General features: G+C 36.6%; 1 pseudogene; it reads left to right on the plus strand.

Annotated features, from left to right (window-relative positions):
- Positions 1 to 499: 499 nt before the first annotated feature.
- Positions 500 to 17,696, plus strand: LOC132114108 (ganglioside GM2 activator-like; annotated as a pseudogene).

Raw genomic sequence — 17,696 nt, forward strand, 5'->3', positions numbered from 1 at the left:
GATTGGAGGTGTTTTTACCCTTTCTCTCTCTCTGTGTCTGTCTTTTTGTTTGTTTTAGCCTTTGGGCGAGGTAGATCTCTAAGTTTTCCACAAAGTCCCTTTCCAAGTAAATACACACCTCACAGGTTTCATATTGCTAATTACAGTACAGAGTCTCTGCATTGTGCTAGATGAAGTCACCTCAATGCTTTTGAAGACTTCGGACAAAATATCGAAACAGACTTAATAAAATAAGTGCCTGATTAACTTACGAAAGCTAAACGCAAAACCGCTCCAACGGATACCAGAAGGCAATTACCTATTATTAGTGCTAGTGCTACTGCTAACAGCCTGAAGCACATAGTCTTTGTTTGACTGTTATGTAAACAGAGATCACCCTTCACACTCAGGCTACCTATAGTGTAATGCGTATCATGTTGAGATGCAAGGTGATCAGCATTTCTTTAGCAGATTCCCCAATTAAAAGTTCTCAACAGTCACCTCATGATAAAGAGCCGAAATGGCTTCAGAGCTGTATGTTGAGGTACGACAGCACTTTTTCGTCCAGCTACCCACCAGAGATGATGTAAACAGACCCCACACTCAGTGCCAAGATGTGCCGTGGAGTGAGAGAGGATGAGCACATGGCAGCAGGCATGGCCCACAAATAAGACTCAACAGACGGTGGGCACCGGTCCACCGGCAGCAGGTGGACTTCGCCGGAGTGCATTTTTTAGGATGAAGTGAAAAATGTGCAACCCTAAAGGCACGAGAGAAATCCACATGCATCTCTGTTTCACAATGCTGCTTATTTGGACAGTTTTATGAGTGGATTAACCATGTTCATATCAGTATTTAATGTCATCCTGTCTTTTTAGAGCTTGTGGACTGACATGATTTCACACCATATCTTGATAATGAATCAATCATCACTTACAAAATGCAAGGAAGGAAACCAAACCCCTTAATCCAAGGATACACAAACTAAAAGATACAAAGTATTTTTGGCACCACCTTAGAGCAAAGCATTCACTATCAGTCAGCAGGAAAAAAGCAGTTTCATCTGGGTTTGACAGACTTTCCTCTCAGATAATGTGTTGACCTTCCTCATTGTGTGCTTCTCTGATTCTTCATGTTCTCATTTGCCTTGAATTTACATTAACCGTCAGAGGACTGTGAAAGAGTGAGACAGTGTCGTTGTATTCAGCTTCCATTAAAAAACTCTAAACTTTAATTAAGTCATTGTACTCACTCAGGATGTCAATATTTGCATTAAGTCACCATCAGTCTTTTCAGATGTGGTGTGTAAATTTGGAGCATTTTAAAAAGTTGTTTCAAGAGTGATGCTGTAAAAATTAATGGCTACTACAGACAATTAATACTTGAATTTCTACATTATATTTCTGTATGATTATTTATAGGCTATATTTATGCAATAGTGTAAAAGCTTGACCCTACAGAGGATAAGCAGGTGGAAGGATGGATGTAATTTTGCCCAAATAATAATGTTAAAAATGTTAATGTAAATATAGACTAACATGATATAGCAGAAAAAAAATAATGATAAAGGTTTAATTAAACTTTTTGTGTCTTGTGTCTTTTTTTTTTTTACTTGATATTCTGAAGTTAACATCTTTAACTTTTCTATTATGATATAGACTTATTTTATGATACATCCACAAACACAACCATTTTATTCCCCTCAACTGGCCTATATATATATATATATCTCATTCTCTTTTGCCCTCTTCCCAGCAGCCACTGCATGAATCATTAATGTGGTTTCACTGCTTGACCGTTTTACAGTTTTAATTGCATTTCTGTTGTTTTTTCCTCACATTTAGTAACTTGTTTGCTTGTAATGTCACAAGTTCGTCCCTGCCTGTTATCAGTTCCCTTTCATCTACCAAGTACTGCTCACAGCATTTTAATGCACTTCATAAATATTTTTTTGTCTCTTGAGTGTCTTTGTGATAAGGGTTCATCAGATGTTGTCAACAGATAACTACTTTGCTCTCAAAGACAAACAGTTCTAATAAATGCAGAGCAATTTATATAATAAAACAATATAAAACAAAGGGTACAACTTTATTTAAGTGGTTAAAAATATAGGAATAATTTAATTCAATCGATTTCAACTCAAAAACAAACAAACATCCAGAAATGAACTACTCATGTTTGCAGTGTACTAGAGTAATAGCTAGGGACGGGAAGTCGTGGCCTAATGGTTAGAGAGTCGGACTCCCAATCGAAAGGTTGTGGGTTCGAGTCCCGGGCCGGCAGGAATTGTGGGTGGGGGGAGTGCATGTACAGTTCTCTCTCCACCTTAAATACCATGACTTAGGTGCCCTTGAGCAAGGCATCGAACCCCCAACTGCTCCCTGGGTGCCGCAGCATAAATGGCTGCCCACTGCTCTGGGTGTGTGCTCACAGTGTGTGTGTGTTCACTGCTCTGTGTGTGTGCACTTCGGATGGGTTAAATGCAGAGCACAAATTCTGAGTATGGGTCACCATCTGTCACCATCTGGGTCACCATCTGAATGTCACTTCACTCACTCACTCAAACATGGTTAATGTGGAGATGAAGTACTATAAACCACCAATCATATTTACTGGCTGTCTGACAGACCTGGTTGTTTTTCTGTCAAAGTAAAGGAGCAGATGAATGACTGAAATTAACAACTGTCTGCACTCTGTAAACAGTATCCTGCACACATGACCACATGGCTGTCAGGAGACTCTTCAATGGTGTTAACATGGAAGCAGTGCTGAAGACTGCCGGGAAAGGGGTCAGAGGTCATTTCTGGACAGGCTGACAGCCATGTGTTCAGTTCAGTCACAATCAGCAGCTATTACAGTCAACATTTTTTTCTGGCTTAGAATTATTAAAAGTTACTTCACCATAATAACAACATATTAACAATTCTGTAATTAATCACTTTTGCAGTTTTTTTCTGTAAATTCTTATGTAGCTCTTTCCCATACTGCAACAATTCATAGTGATCAAAAAGGCTTTAAAAAGGATGAAAACAACCTAAATGCGACCCTGGACCAAAAAAACTTTAGATTTTTCGTTTATGCCAAAAAATAATTCGGATATTAAGTGAACATCATGTTCCATTAAGATTTTTGTACATTTCCTACTGTAAATATATTAAAACTTAGGGGAAGTCATGGCCTAGTGGTTATAGCCAGGTTGTGGGTTCGAGTCCCGGGACAGCAATACCACGACTGAGGTGCCCTTGAACAAGCATAAAGCTTATTTATTCTGCTTTCAATTTTTGAAAATTTACCCTTATGACTGGTTTTGTGGTCCAGGTCACAAATATAATCTATATACGTTTAAATTTACATTATTTGGCAGACACTTTTATCCAAAGTGACTTCCAGAGGAATAAAACAAGTGATTTACCATAAGATGGCAATAAACACAAGAAGTGCCCGTGATACAAGGATTCAGTCATCATTTAAAATAGGAAAATCTAGGACAAAAAAGCATAAAGAATAATAAGGGAAAATAAAAAAATGAAGGCATGGAATTTTTTTATGAGGAGGCAGCTAGATGCTCACGGAAGAGATGAGTTCTCAGTTGTTTCTTGAAGCTTGTGAAGGATTGGATGGAGTTAGGTAGGTCATTCCACCCAAAAGGTACGGTGAAAGTGTCATTTTGTGCATCTCTGCAATGGGTCTGCAAGTCGCCGCTCGTTTACTGCCAGCAAGCTTCAGTCGTCGATGTAGATGAGTACGAGAAAGTGGAGGTAGGAGCCTGCGGGGCCCATGGCTGTTCTGTAGGCAATCACCAATGACTTGAACTTGATGCATGTCGCGACTGGAAGCCAGTGCAGAGAAATGAGGAGAAATGTGAATAAGACGTGAACAAATCAAGACGTGCTGCTGCATTCTGAATAATTTGCAGAGGTCTGATTGCACATGCTGGAAGTCCGGCCTGAAGAGCACTGCAATAGTCCAACCTAGAAATGACAAGAGCCTGGACGAGAAGCTGTGTTGCATGCTCTGTTAGGAAGGGTCTGATCTTCTTGATGTTGTGTAGTGCAAACCTGCATGATCTTTGCCTTTTTTGCATTATGATCTTTAAAGGTCAGCTGATCAACAAGGATCACCTCAAGAGGTAAGCTGGTGCTGTACTGATAGGGTGGCCAGGAAGATCTGAGAAGCTCTGTCTTTGCCAGGTTGAGTTGCAGGTGATGTTCTTTCATCCATGCTGAGATGTCCATCAGGCATGAAGTGTAATGCATAATTCTTGCATTACACTCCAAGCTTTCTGAAGGCATATGATAACTCTGTGTGTTAATTGCAGATTTTTCATGTTCCGATGAACTGAAGTAAACTGCATAGGGAGTTTTTCTGGGAAGGTCTGACTTTGATTGTTTCAAGAGCACAAGCTGCACAACAATTATTTCTTTCCTCCAGGGCTATAGTAATTGTATGATCATAGTGCCAAAACAATCATACATTTTGTAAGATTTTGACAAGTACTGGTTTATTTATTGTACTGATCAACGCTTATCATCAGAGATTGTTAAGCATTGCAATACATCACACCGCCTCATTTAATCTTAATTATTTTATTTTATTTATTTTTGTTTAGTTTTTTTGGCTTACATAGACCACAACATAAGATTTAAGAAGGTTTATTGGATTTTTTGCAAACGTAATAAACCTCTAATTTTCCGTTCCACTAAAGAAAGAAAATTGCATAGGTTTGAAACAACATAATGAACAGTAAAAGTTAAACTGTTAATCATTTGTGAAGGTCTATATTCCTTTAAGAACCCAATACACAATTGGTTACATTATCTCAAACTGTTAATCAGCTGGCATTTAAATTGCTGAAATCAGACAACTCTCGATGATCTCTGATTGAAATTCTGGCCAATGAACGGCACAGTTGCTACTAATGTTTATAGCATTTGGACCTGTCATGGACGCATTAACTGCATCATTAGAATGAGAACAGCTGCTCGTGGCCTGCATAACAATTCACACTGAGATCACAGTGGGAGAGGGAGCTAGGAGTTTGAGCTCACTCATATGTCAGTCTGACTTTGCAATGCTAACCAGAAGATTCCCGTACTGCCTGTTTCTGTAAGATAATGAAGGTCTCATCAGAACAAATCACTGGGTTATTGTCTTCTCATGACAGGGACGACTATGATCCTCGTGCATGATTTAACAAACCAGGTATTTGAATAGAGAGATGTTAATCTGAATCCGGTCCCGGTTTCAAGCACGGTTGAATGTTATTTCATGTACGGCTTTAGACGGCATTGTCCAAGTGCACAAAGAATTCCTGTCAGTTCAGTTCATCTACAACTGACTACAAGACATACTGTGCATGATAAACTGCAACTGCACATGTAATCATAAATGTTTTAAGAGTATAATTCGACAAATGGTTTATGTTTCGATCTCTCATCTGTTTGCAGTTTTCTTCTAGTGTAAACCCTAACCGGTTGTGACATAGATGTATTGTTACAGGCATTAGAGTTTTGGCAAGACAAGTAAATCGCTTGTAGTACCTTCTATTCAGAAAGTACGCTGCCATTCCATCTTCTTTCTTGAGGTGAGAGCAATTTTCTTTCAACAGAGCTTTTTGTCAGATGGAGGAAATAGATGGAACTCTTTATTGTTAAATAGATGTGACTTTTGCTTGCAGTGAAAAAGTGGATCTAAGTCACCTTGAAAAATAAGGTTTTGGACTAGTCTGTGTATCCATTGTTGTTCTGATTGTAGCAGATCAAGTGGACCTGTCAACATTTTTAAGGCCAAACATTTCAGATAAAGTAAAGTTCACTGGGTCAGACTGAAGGACAAAACTTTATCCACCTGCTGCAATCAAAGATGTTGCATTTAAAGGTTAAAGAGATAGTTAAATGTGAGAATACTGTCATTATTTAATCACCTTAATGTTGACACAATCACGACTTCACATCTCCCAATAGCTGCAGTGAGTCAGATTTGTGCAATATATTTATATATATACAATAAAACAGTCATCCGTTATCATACACAGCCAGTAAAAAGCAATATTTTTTATAAAGAAATTAATAATTTTATTCAGAAAGGATGGATTAATTGATCAAAAGTGAATACATGTAAATGCATTTCAAATAAATGTTGTCCTTTTGAACTTTCTATTTATCAAATAATCCTGGATATAAAAAAAAAGAGTATAACAGTTACCACAAATAAATTAAGCAGCTGTTTACTTTGGAAGCTTGTTTCACCAAAAGGATAAAAAAAGCTCACTTCTGACATTTTTCCTACAATTCTGAATTTATATCTAACAATTCAGACAAAATTGTGAAATATAAGCAAGAAAAAAGACTAAAAGTCTAAAAAGTTATTAACTTTTTAATTCCAAGATATAAACTCAGAATTCTGAGAAAGACTTTTTTTTATACTGTTGTGGAAATTAACTTCCATACAAAAAAATACAAAAAGCAAACAAGCCAAACACTAATCCAATGATGTAGAAACTAAATGAGGCAGAAACAAAAGCCATCTCAAAAAAACGCTCTGAGATGCATGTTCCCGCCGTCTGCTGAGCAATAAGTAGGCTGTAATTACGAGTTTTGAGTGTGAATTCTACCATGCAAATCTCTGATTAGTGTAACACTGGGAAAAAAATGTGCATTTAACCCTCTTTCATTTTATAAGCCATATATATATGAGCTGTACAAACAGATGCATCATCCTGCTCATTACAGGGTCACTGAGATAAGCAAGTGACTGTTTTCATAGTCTTACAAAAACATGTCTGGCTATTATTCAGTTCACCACATAAACTTGGAAACCCAGCAACTTTTCTCACTCGAGGCATTATTGTGCAGCATGTTTTTATCCAACCTGTTCTGTCGTAAGAGCGCAGCATGCCAACAGGGAACAAAGAGTGCTAGAGAGGGGAGAAAACCTTTCCTCGTGTCACGTCGTCATTACCTGGCCCTCCTCAAAGCAGGCCATGAGGGCGGAGGGTGGGGAGGGGGTGTTGTGGGCCGGTTGAAATGCTGTTTGGACACTGGAGGAGAGAGGGATGAGGATGAGGAGCGCGAGAGGCAGATGGAGCGTGGTTGGGGAGAGAGGGGACAGGACTAGGCACAGCGCAGCATGCACAGGAAATACAATCAAACTCCCAGCAGACCAGCTGAGTCTGACATCCAACACATCTCTCTCTCTTTCTCAATCTCAGTCTCTCTCGAAACATTACCATATACCTGCTATGGCCATTTGCTATACCTTGAACGTGTTTCCAAAAATGGTCACATGTAATGTTCTCTGTGCAGCAGGAAGTCATACATATTAAATATATATCAAAGGCAGGAAATGCAAAAAAAACAACCTTCCATTGTAAATCAGACCTCATTCTTAAACAGTCAGTTTATGCTCAAAGCCTCCACTGTGGCTGAACTAAAGTGGTTCTGCAAAGAGGAGTGGGCCAAACTCTTACTGCAGCACTGATCTCCAATTATCAGAAACCTTCTGCTGCTGTTACAGTGTCACAAACAGATTTTACATTTAAGGGGTTGAATAGTTTTTCACATGGGTAATAGCTTTTGTTCACTCAGATTACCTTTTATGTTTTGACTTGTAGGTACATTATTGCAAAATAGACCAGATAGGATGATCATCACCAAAATGTGAAGCAGATGGGAAATTTATCATCTTAAATTATTTTGCAACAATGACTGTCTTACTCTGAGTGTTCTTTGTCATGCCTATTTAACAGCTCTATTTCACTAATAAATAAATAAGTGGTTTAAATGATGTTAATAGCTAAGAAGAGAGAGATTGCAGACTGCTGTGAGAAACACATAACTAGCACAGCTATGTAGAGAATTATTTGCGACAAACACACCTTTTCATCATTTCATATTACTATACCACAAAATGCTACAAATGAGCAATCAGAATTTGTGTATTAAATGATAGTGAAGAGTAATATGTACGATGTAATAAATACAGTTAAGCATTAAAAGTACTTTTCCTGGATTTGTTGACTAAGCTGCAAACCGGTTTGACCAGCACACAGATTTGCTAGATTTCACAGATTTGCATTGTGTTGTGGAGGTATATGTGTGTTTTAGAATTTATTAGGTCACTTATCTGCTCATAAGCCCCTATATCTCTGGCCATCAGCATTGTACTGAATGACAGATTATCTCCAAAGCTTCTTTTTTATTTTCATATTTATGACTTTTAAAGTCCACTGTCGTCTCGGCCATCCTTAATGCATAAAATATGCATTCCTTCTCCTTTTAAGCCTGATGAAAGTGCCGTATTTCTCAGCTAAGGGAATAAGTGCTAAGACAAGGGCTTTGTCAAGGATTTGAGCTCGGCTTGTTGTGACAATATATTTCAGCTGCAGATAGTCAGAGTGAGAAGAAGCGTTCAGATAAGATTAAATGGTTGTGTTGCCCTCATTTGGAACAAAGATCTTTTTAAGTTGATGTTCACACCAACAGAAGCTTCTCTGAAAAACTTCTTTGTGTAACATGAACAGATAAGGGAGCATGCAGATGTCTTTGGAGGAACGTCTTGGCCTTCAGCTACACTCCCACACACAACACACACACACAGGTCAAAGGTCTGCCGGTAAATATTCAGCATTATCTAGGGAGGAGAAACCTGGACACCCAGCAAGATCCTTGTGAAGGTCTGACAGAAAGACATTGTTTATATTCAAGTCCTGCAATTCTGGAAATGATATACTGTAGATGTTTATATGTTTAAAGGTTAAAGAGAAGCAAATGAGGGATGAGATAACTAGGCTTTATTATCACATTGAGTTTCCACACTGAATAACAACTGCCATGGATATGCATTGTTAAGCAGCAAATGGCAAAGCTGCATTATAGAAACTGATGAATTGGCACCTGTATAAACGCGGCCGGCCAGGTGGTGTGGAATGTTAAAACAGACTACAACAAAGATTTCCTGTTTTTGGACAGATTGCATTCTACACAACCTTTCAACCAGTCTATTATTCAACTAGCTCATGCTCCTCTTATCACAGTATCAGTTTCTCTCTCAGGCTTTGCCTCAGCAAGTCTGCTTGTGCAGGCAGATGCGTTCAGTGCAGTTGCTCAACAATGCTTCAGGCGAAGCTTAGAACTGGCAAAGTCTGAGCTTTCACAGGGTTCGGCATTGTGTCAATCATGCCACCCTTGGAGCGTTTGAATCGAACCCAAAGCATCATCCAAAATAACTGACTGACTCAAATCAGCTGCACCACTGTAGATAATGATTTGGTTCAACTGAAATACTAGTTTTAATGTAATGAACTTTAAGCATGTAAAAAAGCCACAAAAATTACTTTTAGCAACCACAAGTTACCTGTGGTCTACCTGTAGACATGTTACTGCTGCTACTGTTACTTCATGTCAATAAGACATATCAATGTCAATGTGAAGGAAATATTTCTGCTGTAGCATTCCAGTCAAACACTTCTCTTGACACAGTAGTGTAAAAACTACAATATAAAGCACGAGACATTCTAATGAACTACATGCATGTATGAAAAGCATGACAAACACACCTCCATTCAACATTTAAACATTTTGTTCCCTAAAATGATTATTTTTATTCATCAAGGATCTATTTAACTCCATCAAAAGTGATACTAAATATAATTATAATGTCACGAAATAATTCGATTTCAAATAAATGCTGTTCTTCTGAACGTTCTATTCATTATTATTTGGCTCTAAACTTTTGAACGGTAGTATTTTGTTCATAAATTGTTTAATAATGGTCTCAAATAGCTGGTCAACATATGCAGTTTTGCGGAAAAAATTATTCGTAGTGTTTGTGTAGTCAATGGACCATGGTCACCTATGAATGTTGTGCTACAAAAAAATAAATAAATAAATACATAAATTCCAAGGCTAGATCAAGCAGATAAGAATAACACTGAAGAAAATCAATCATCTGGCCTCTCTCTTATGAGTATGTTGTATTTATGTATGATGATACTGACTATTATTTCAAAATTTTAGCTATATTTCACAAGCCTCCAGAAAGCTGCAGTGCATGATTGTCTACACAGATTTACTCATGCAAAGATTATTGGATTGTAATATACTGTCATCTGTATAAATCTGTTCTCAACTGAAATGGCAAAAACCCTTGGTGTATTATTTAAGCAAGTGTCCTTTGTGTACCGTAAGGTGCCTGCTCATCCCTGCAGCTATGATATCTTCCAAGAATCTATCTATCCAAGAAACACTGGCGTATTATGTTATTAAAGTATTGTCATGAATGAGTTCACCTGCAGAACGCATGGCAGAGTGAAACCTTCATTCAATCCTGTACCTACAGGGTGCATCTGAGCCATTTTTGGGGTAACATTATCAGCCTGGGAGATGTGCGAATAGTTTGCCTGATGTAGAGAGAGAGTTGCTAGCTATTTGTTTCACGCAGCTGCATTTGAGTGTATTAGACAATCTACAGATGAATGATGGGTCATAGTTCAACAGACGGCTTTACTTGTTTTAAACATACTGAAATATGTGTGCATACAGTGTATAGTCTATAAAAAGTTTTTGTTGAAAAAAAAGAGCGATTGCATGGCCATATTTAATTAAACAAACCCAATATTTATACACAGTATACAACGGCAGCCAAATGTTTGTAATATTTTTTTTTTTTAGTTTTATGCTCTTATGCAAAAATGCACTCAAAACGGTAAAATCTTGAAATATTATAACAATTTAAAATTACTTTTCTATTTGGATATGTTTAATTCAGTGTCACATGATCCTTCAGAAATCAGTCTAATATGATGTTTTGCTGCTCAATTATTATCAATAATATTAAGCTTAATTACTTAATTAATTAATTAATATTGAGCTTAATTACTAATAATGGTTCTTATTATTAGTGATGTTGAAAACTGATTTTGCAGCTTAATATTTTTGTAGAAAGATTGATAAAAAAATTTCAGGATACTTTGATGAATAGAAAGGTCAGTGAATAGTATTTACATAAAAGACATTAAATGAATGTCTTTACTGTCACTTTTGATCAATTTAATGTATGTTTGCTGACCTCAAGGTTAGATTATTGTAATGCTTTATTGGGTGGTTGTTCTGCACGCTTAGTAAACAAACTACAGCTAGTCCAAAATGCAGCAGCAAGAGTTCTTACTAGAACCAGGAAGTATGACCATATTAGCCCGGTCCTGTCAACACTGCACTGGCTCCCTATGAAACATCGTATAGATTTTAAAATATTACTTATTACTTATAAAGCCCTGAATGGTTTAGCACCTCAGTATTTGAATGAGCTCCTTTTACATTATAATCCTCTACGTCCGCTACATTCTCAAAACTCAGGCAATTTGATAATACCTAGAATATCAAAATCAACTGCGAGCGGCAGATCCTTTTCCTATTTGGCGCCCAAACTCTGGAATAACCTACATAACATTGTTCGGGAGGCAGTCACACTCTTGCAATTTAAATCTAGATTAAAGACCCATCTCTTTAACCTGGCATACACATAACATACTAATATGCTTTTAATATCCAAATCCGTTAAAGGATTTTTAGGCTGCATTAATTAGGTAAACCAGAACCGGAAACACTTCCCATAACACCCTATGTACTTGCTATGTACATGTTCCGAGGTCACCGTGGCCACCAGATCCAGTCTGTGTCCAGATCAGAGGGTCACTGCAGTCACCCGGATCCAGTATGTATCCAGACCAGATGCTGGATCAGCACCTAGAAAGGACCTCTACATCCCTGAAAGACAGCGGAGACCAGGACAACTAGAGCCCCAGATACAGATCTCCTGTAAAGACCTTGTCTCAGAGGAGCACCAGGACAAGACCACAGGAAACAGATGATTCTTCTGCACAATCTGACTTTGCTGCAGCCTGGAATTGAACTACTGGTTTCGTCTGGTCAGAGGAGAACTGGCCCCCCAACTGAGCCTGGTTTCTCCCAAGGTTTTTTTCTCCATTCTGTCACCGATGGAGTTTCGGTTCCTTGCCGCTGTCGCCTCTTAGTTGGTGCTTAGTTGGGGTCACTTCATCTACAGCGATATCGTTGACTTGATTGCAAATAAATGCACAGACACTATTTAACTGAACAGAGATGACATCACTGAATTCAATGATGAACTGCCTTTAACTATCATTTTTGCATTATTGACACTGTTTTCCTAATGAATGTTGTTCAGTTGTTTTGACGCAATGTATTTTGTTTAAAGCGCTATATAAATAAAGGTGACTTTGCTGAATAAAAGTATTATATATATACTGTATATATATGTGGTATATATATATGGTATATATATATATATATATATATATATATATATATATATATATATATATATATATATATATATATATGTGACGAGTGGGGCGGGGCCGAGGGATGTGGGAACACGAGCGAGGCCGGTGGAGTGATTGGGAAATCCGCGACACCTGCCACCCACCACTGGTCTCGAGTCCCACGGAGGAGATGGAAGGATATAAAACTGGAGCGACGACAGTGAAGGACGATAGAAGACCAGGCCTGGGCTTTATTTTATGTTTTGGTCTTATTTTGTGCGCATCAGTCGTCCGTGAGGGGTTGATGCGCTGTTTTGTGTTTATTTTGCATTATTAAAGTTTCATTTGATTGTCCGCCGGTTCCCGCCTCCTTCTGCCCGATGATTATTAAGGTTTAATTATTACAATATATATATAAAAGGTGTTTTTGTTTTTCTTTGTATCTAACTTTTGAATGGTCGTGTAAAATTATCTCCAAAAAACATTCCATTAAAGCAAAAATTGTTTACAACATTGATAATATAATTTCTGAAGGATCATGTGGCACTGAAGACTGGAGCAATGATACTGAAAATTCTGCTTTAATCACAGGAATAAATTCAAATTTTAATTATATTAATAAAAACATTATTTAACCAGTAATGTTTCACAATATCACTGTTTTTTACTGCAGTTTTGCATTAGAGGCTTCTTTCAAAAACATTAAAAATATAGTTATTTATAACTTTTGGTTGGCAGTAATTATTCATCTGCAGTGCAAGAGTTGGGGACAAAAATTGTGATGTAGTAAAACAGAAAAATGAAAAATATGTTTTTGTAAAAAAATAAAATTAAAATTTAAATATATAGTAAAAATCTCAGTGCTTCTCTTGCTTTTCAGTGAGCTACATCATTTATGGTCATATGAAAGGCTAATTCATACACATTTACAGACAATTCATACAAATTCTCCATAGAGGATATTGATTGGCATTAAACACAAAACTGCAGAGAGCCAAAGTAATGTTTTCCAAACGGTTAAGCTGATGCGCATGTTTCTCAATATGAGAGGAGAAAAATCAATACAGGAATAAAAAAAATGTGCATGCTTACACACAATACAAGATGTACCTATGTGCCAGTCATTCAGCTTGTTTGGAAAAGACTTTTTAGGTCTATACAGTATTACCACATACCATGCACCCTCATCTCAAAATCTAAAAGCAGCAATCTATGGCAAACTATTCCAACAACCAACACTTTCAATCATCATAGCAACAGAGGATTGCCTCACACCATATATCAGCTTTCATCTCCATTAAAATCAAAGAGATAAATATGGTATATGTGAATAGTCTGAACCATTCTGAGCAGCATAACTGTTTTCAACACTGATAATAATAACACATTTTCTTCATAAGCAAATCAGTATGTTAGAATGATTTCTGAAGGATCATGTGACACTGAAGACTGGAGAAATGATGCTGAAAATTCTGCTTTGATCACAGGAATAAATTACATTTTAAAATATATACAAACAGAAAATAGTTATTTTAAATTGTAAAAATATTTCAAAATATTATAGTATTTTACTGTATTTCTGATCAAATAAATGCAGCCTTGGTGAGCATAAAATTCTTAAACATTAAAAATACAAATTATTCCAAACTTTTGACTGCCAATGTATAATTATTTTGCTGCTTATCAAATTAAATACTCACTTGGGATTTGTAGTGTTGTCAGAGGTCACACGCTTCTGCATGTGTTTTGTGCATTTAACACATCATGTCAAGTTAATTTACATATTTTTTTATATATAAAGCATATAGCTCAGTGTTTAAGTACAGTACATGACCTCTGAACACACTGACAAATCCCTGGGTGAGTAATTTGATAAGTGACGATTTTCTCCAGCACTATTTAGGAGTTCAACTTTAAGAACAAAGCTGTGTTTGAATGGCGCACCATACTTTAGATCTAAACCTTGGGTGATTATTTGGCACATATGGACCGACATTTACCTGCAGGCACATGCAGAGAGATTAAAGATGACTCATGCACACACAGTATCATCAAATGGCCTGTGAATACAAGAGCTCCATCAAATAGAACCTGAAACCCTGATTAATGCAGTCTTTTGTGATTCATAACACATGATAATGACATAGAAAATTACATAGCCTCATATTTCTCACAAACTTATTATAGGATGCATCTCTGAGCATGAACTTCTCCCATCAATCTATTCAGGTTTAAAATGTGCGTGCATCACTAGCTTTATATCAGTCTAAATTTTTATATGCATTGAATTTATGTCCGTGTGATTTAGCAAATGCATGGAGTTATATATTTACACTTTCCTGGCAGACCAAGAGCAAATTTGCATAGGTCACGAATGACTCTGAGCACAAATACAAGATCGCCATCTTGTGGCCATGGTGATGACAACAACAAAAGAACGCAACTGGTAAATTGAATTTCAGCATTAGCCTACTTCACAAATAAAAGTTTGTTATTTAAATGTAAATCAAAATACAAGACAAAGGACAATCAGGTAATGTGTGGCCTTGTAGGTAAATGAGAGAGACCACCGATAAACTCCATCACTCCTTTGAAAATCAACCACCAAACCCTTTTGAACATGTGTACCCAAATGAAATGAAATAACATAAAAATACCTTTTCATACAATAAGCAACATCAGATGAAAGAATATTCTACAGAATTCTGAAAATAGTTGCAAAAAAAATCTATATTATATAAAATCTATATTTCAAAGGTAAAAAGCTTATTGCAATTCCCTGCCAATTTTTTTGACAACAAAGTCTGTGCATGCACTACATAAAAAAGTAAATAAAATAAAGCACAGTGTTATATGAAGGTTTTTTTTTTTTTTCACGGGTGTCTTTTCTTATATTTTGAATTATGCATTGTTGTCTTGTTGGTTGAATGTAAAAGTTATATTGCATTACACTGTAAAAACATACTGTTACCATTACTATTAGATTATACTGGAGTTTCCCAAACTGGTCTTAAAGTAAGAACTGTAGTGGGTTTGTTAGAGATAAAAAGCTAATAATTAAATCATGTAATCCATAAAAAGGTAACCGTAATCTGATTATGAGCCTTTTAAAATGTAATTTACTGTAATTACGAGCACTTGATTATGTATCCAGATTACATGTAATCAGTTAACACCCAGCACTACTTCTAAATTCAATATAGCTCAATGCCATCAAATGCACACATATATTGAACACAGAAGCCGTTTTGCTTTCCTGGTGCTGCTATATGTAGGCAACTAAACTACTGTATATAAAAATCCAGAACTCTTTCTTTACAATTAGTATTAAGGAGCTGACATATTATGGGGGAAGATATAAAAACAGTTACTTGTGATTTAGGCACAAATGACAGCAAAATAAAATAATGACGAATAAACAAATTAGATTATAAACTCACCAGCAGGTGATATGAACAGAGGTCTTTCAGGATTAAGATTTGCTTTGGTGTTGTTTGGTTTAATAAATGATTTCTTAAATATCTGACAGTGTTTATAAAACCATTCCTGCATGTAAGTTTTTATAGTTTATTTTAAAATTGTAAGCACCAATAAATGCATTTGTGTGAAAATGTTGTTTTCTTTAAAAGTTACATTACAGATCGTTTGTTAACATCTTTGCTAAGCACGTGTGTAAATGGCCAGATGTTATTCCTCCTGCGTTTAGAGGTCGCTGTAACACTATGGCAGTGTTGGCTAAATAAAATGAAGGAAAATTATTGCAAAGTATTCAAAAAGCTCAACATACTCACTTGAAGCATGCTGCGAGACTCTGATGGGAAGCTCTTTATGCGCCTATATATATATGTGTGTGTGTGTGTGTGTGTGTGTGTGTGCGTGCGTGCGTGCGTGCGTGCGTGTGTGTGTGTGTGTGTGTGTGTGTGTGTGTACACTGAACAAAATTATAAACACTTTTGTTTTTGCCCCCTTTTTTCATGAGCTGAATAGATCTACGACTTTTTCTATGTGCACAAAAGCCCTATTTCTCTCAAATATTGTCCACAAATCTGTCTAAATCTGTGTTATTGAGCACTTCTCCACTGCCGAGATAATCCATTCACCTTACAGGTGTGGCATATGAAGATGCTGATTAGAGAGCATGATTATTGCACAGGTGTGCCTTAGGCTGGCCACAATAAAAGGCCACTCTAAAGTGTTTTGAAGGAGTGGTAAACTTCAGTAAACTAGATGATCCTGGACAGATGAAGACTCTTAGTATATCTCCAAATCCCATTTCCATCCCGGGACAGCTGACAGCAGTGGCATCAGGCTCCACATCAGTAGCGCTGACATCTCTCTGTGTAGGTTACAGAAATAGATCATCATTGACAACTTCCTCTTCTTGGTTTTTAATGGCTTTTACATTATTGCCAGACTATTTTCCTATTTAATACTGTAAGGTTATTTGACACAGTCTGTATTTTTTATTAAAGCGCTATAAAAATTAAGGTAATGACATTAATGAGTCACAATTCCTTATTTTTGTGGAAAGAGGAACTTTTTTTTTTTTTTTTTTTTTTAACGAAATTAATAATAAGAAAATATATTCCTATGAAATATAAGATTAATTTTTGTTTGCTGTTGTTGTTGTTTTTACACTGCAAATTATAACACTATTGTTGCATTTTTATCATTTCATATTTTAATTTATATAATACCAGGATAATTATTATTTATATTTTTATGAAAAAAAAATGTATAGTAGCATCTTGGCTTCATTTTGCAATGATGCAAATACTACAATGACATTTTAAAAACACAAAAACAAAGCTTTGGACCTAGTTTATGCTAGTAAAATATATGTTTTTATGCCTGAATCTTCTGTTGGCCATCTTGTGACTATCACAAGATTAGGCTGTAAACTTCCCTGATTGTCACCTTTTATAGTTTGCGCCTCCATAAGGCATTGTTTTATAAATGTAATTCCATGTTCACACCATGTTATTTGTTTCAGATGAACGTGACGTTGGAAAGAGAAATAGTTGGTGTGTGGGTGAAAATACCATGCTTGGATGAAATAGGAAGTTCTCATTACCCTTATGTCTGTGACCTGCTCGATCAACTCATCCCGCTGGGACAGGACTGTCCTGAGTCACTGCCCGTTCAAAGCTGTGAGTGTGCCCTGGTTTAGGAGAAGTTACTCAACATGCAAGGGTTTATGGGTTAATAATGCCTTCTTATCTTCACCAAAAATCTCTCTTTATTTTTCAGAGTCATAACATTTATCATTTTATTTTCCCAGGGTGATTATGGTTTGCCATCATCAGATACCGTCATACCAGAAGTTGAACTGCCTGTACAGAGCATTTTAGGAAGCTCCGAGAAAGAACTGGGATGCCTCAAAATCAGCATCTTGCTGCATTCCTTGAAGAATTAA

This window comes from Carassius carassius, chromosome 33 (assembly GCF_963082965.1).
Source record: "Carassius carassius chromosome 33, fCarCar2.1, whole genome shotgun sequence".
NCBI lineage: Eukaryota > Metazoa > Chordata > Actinopteri > Cypriniformes > Cyprinidae > Carassius > Carassius carassius.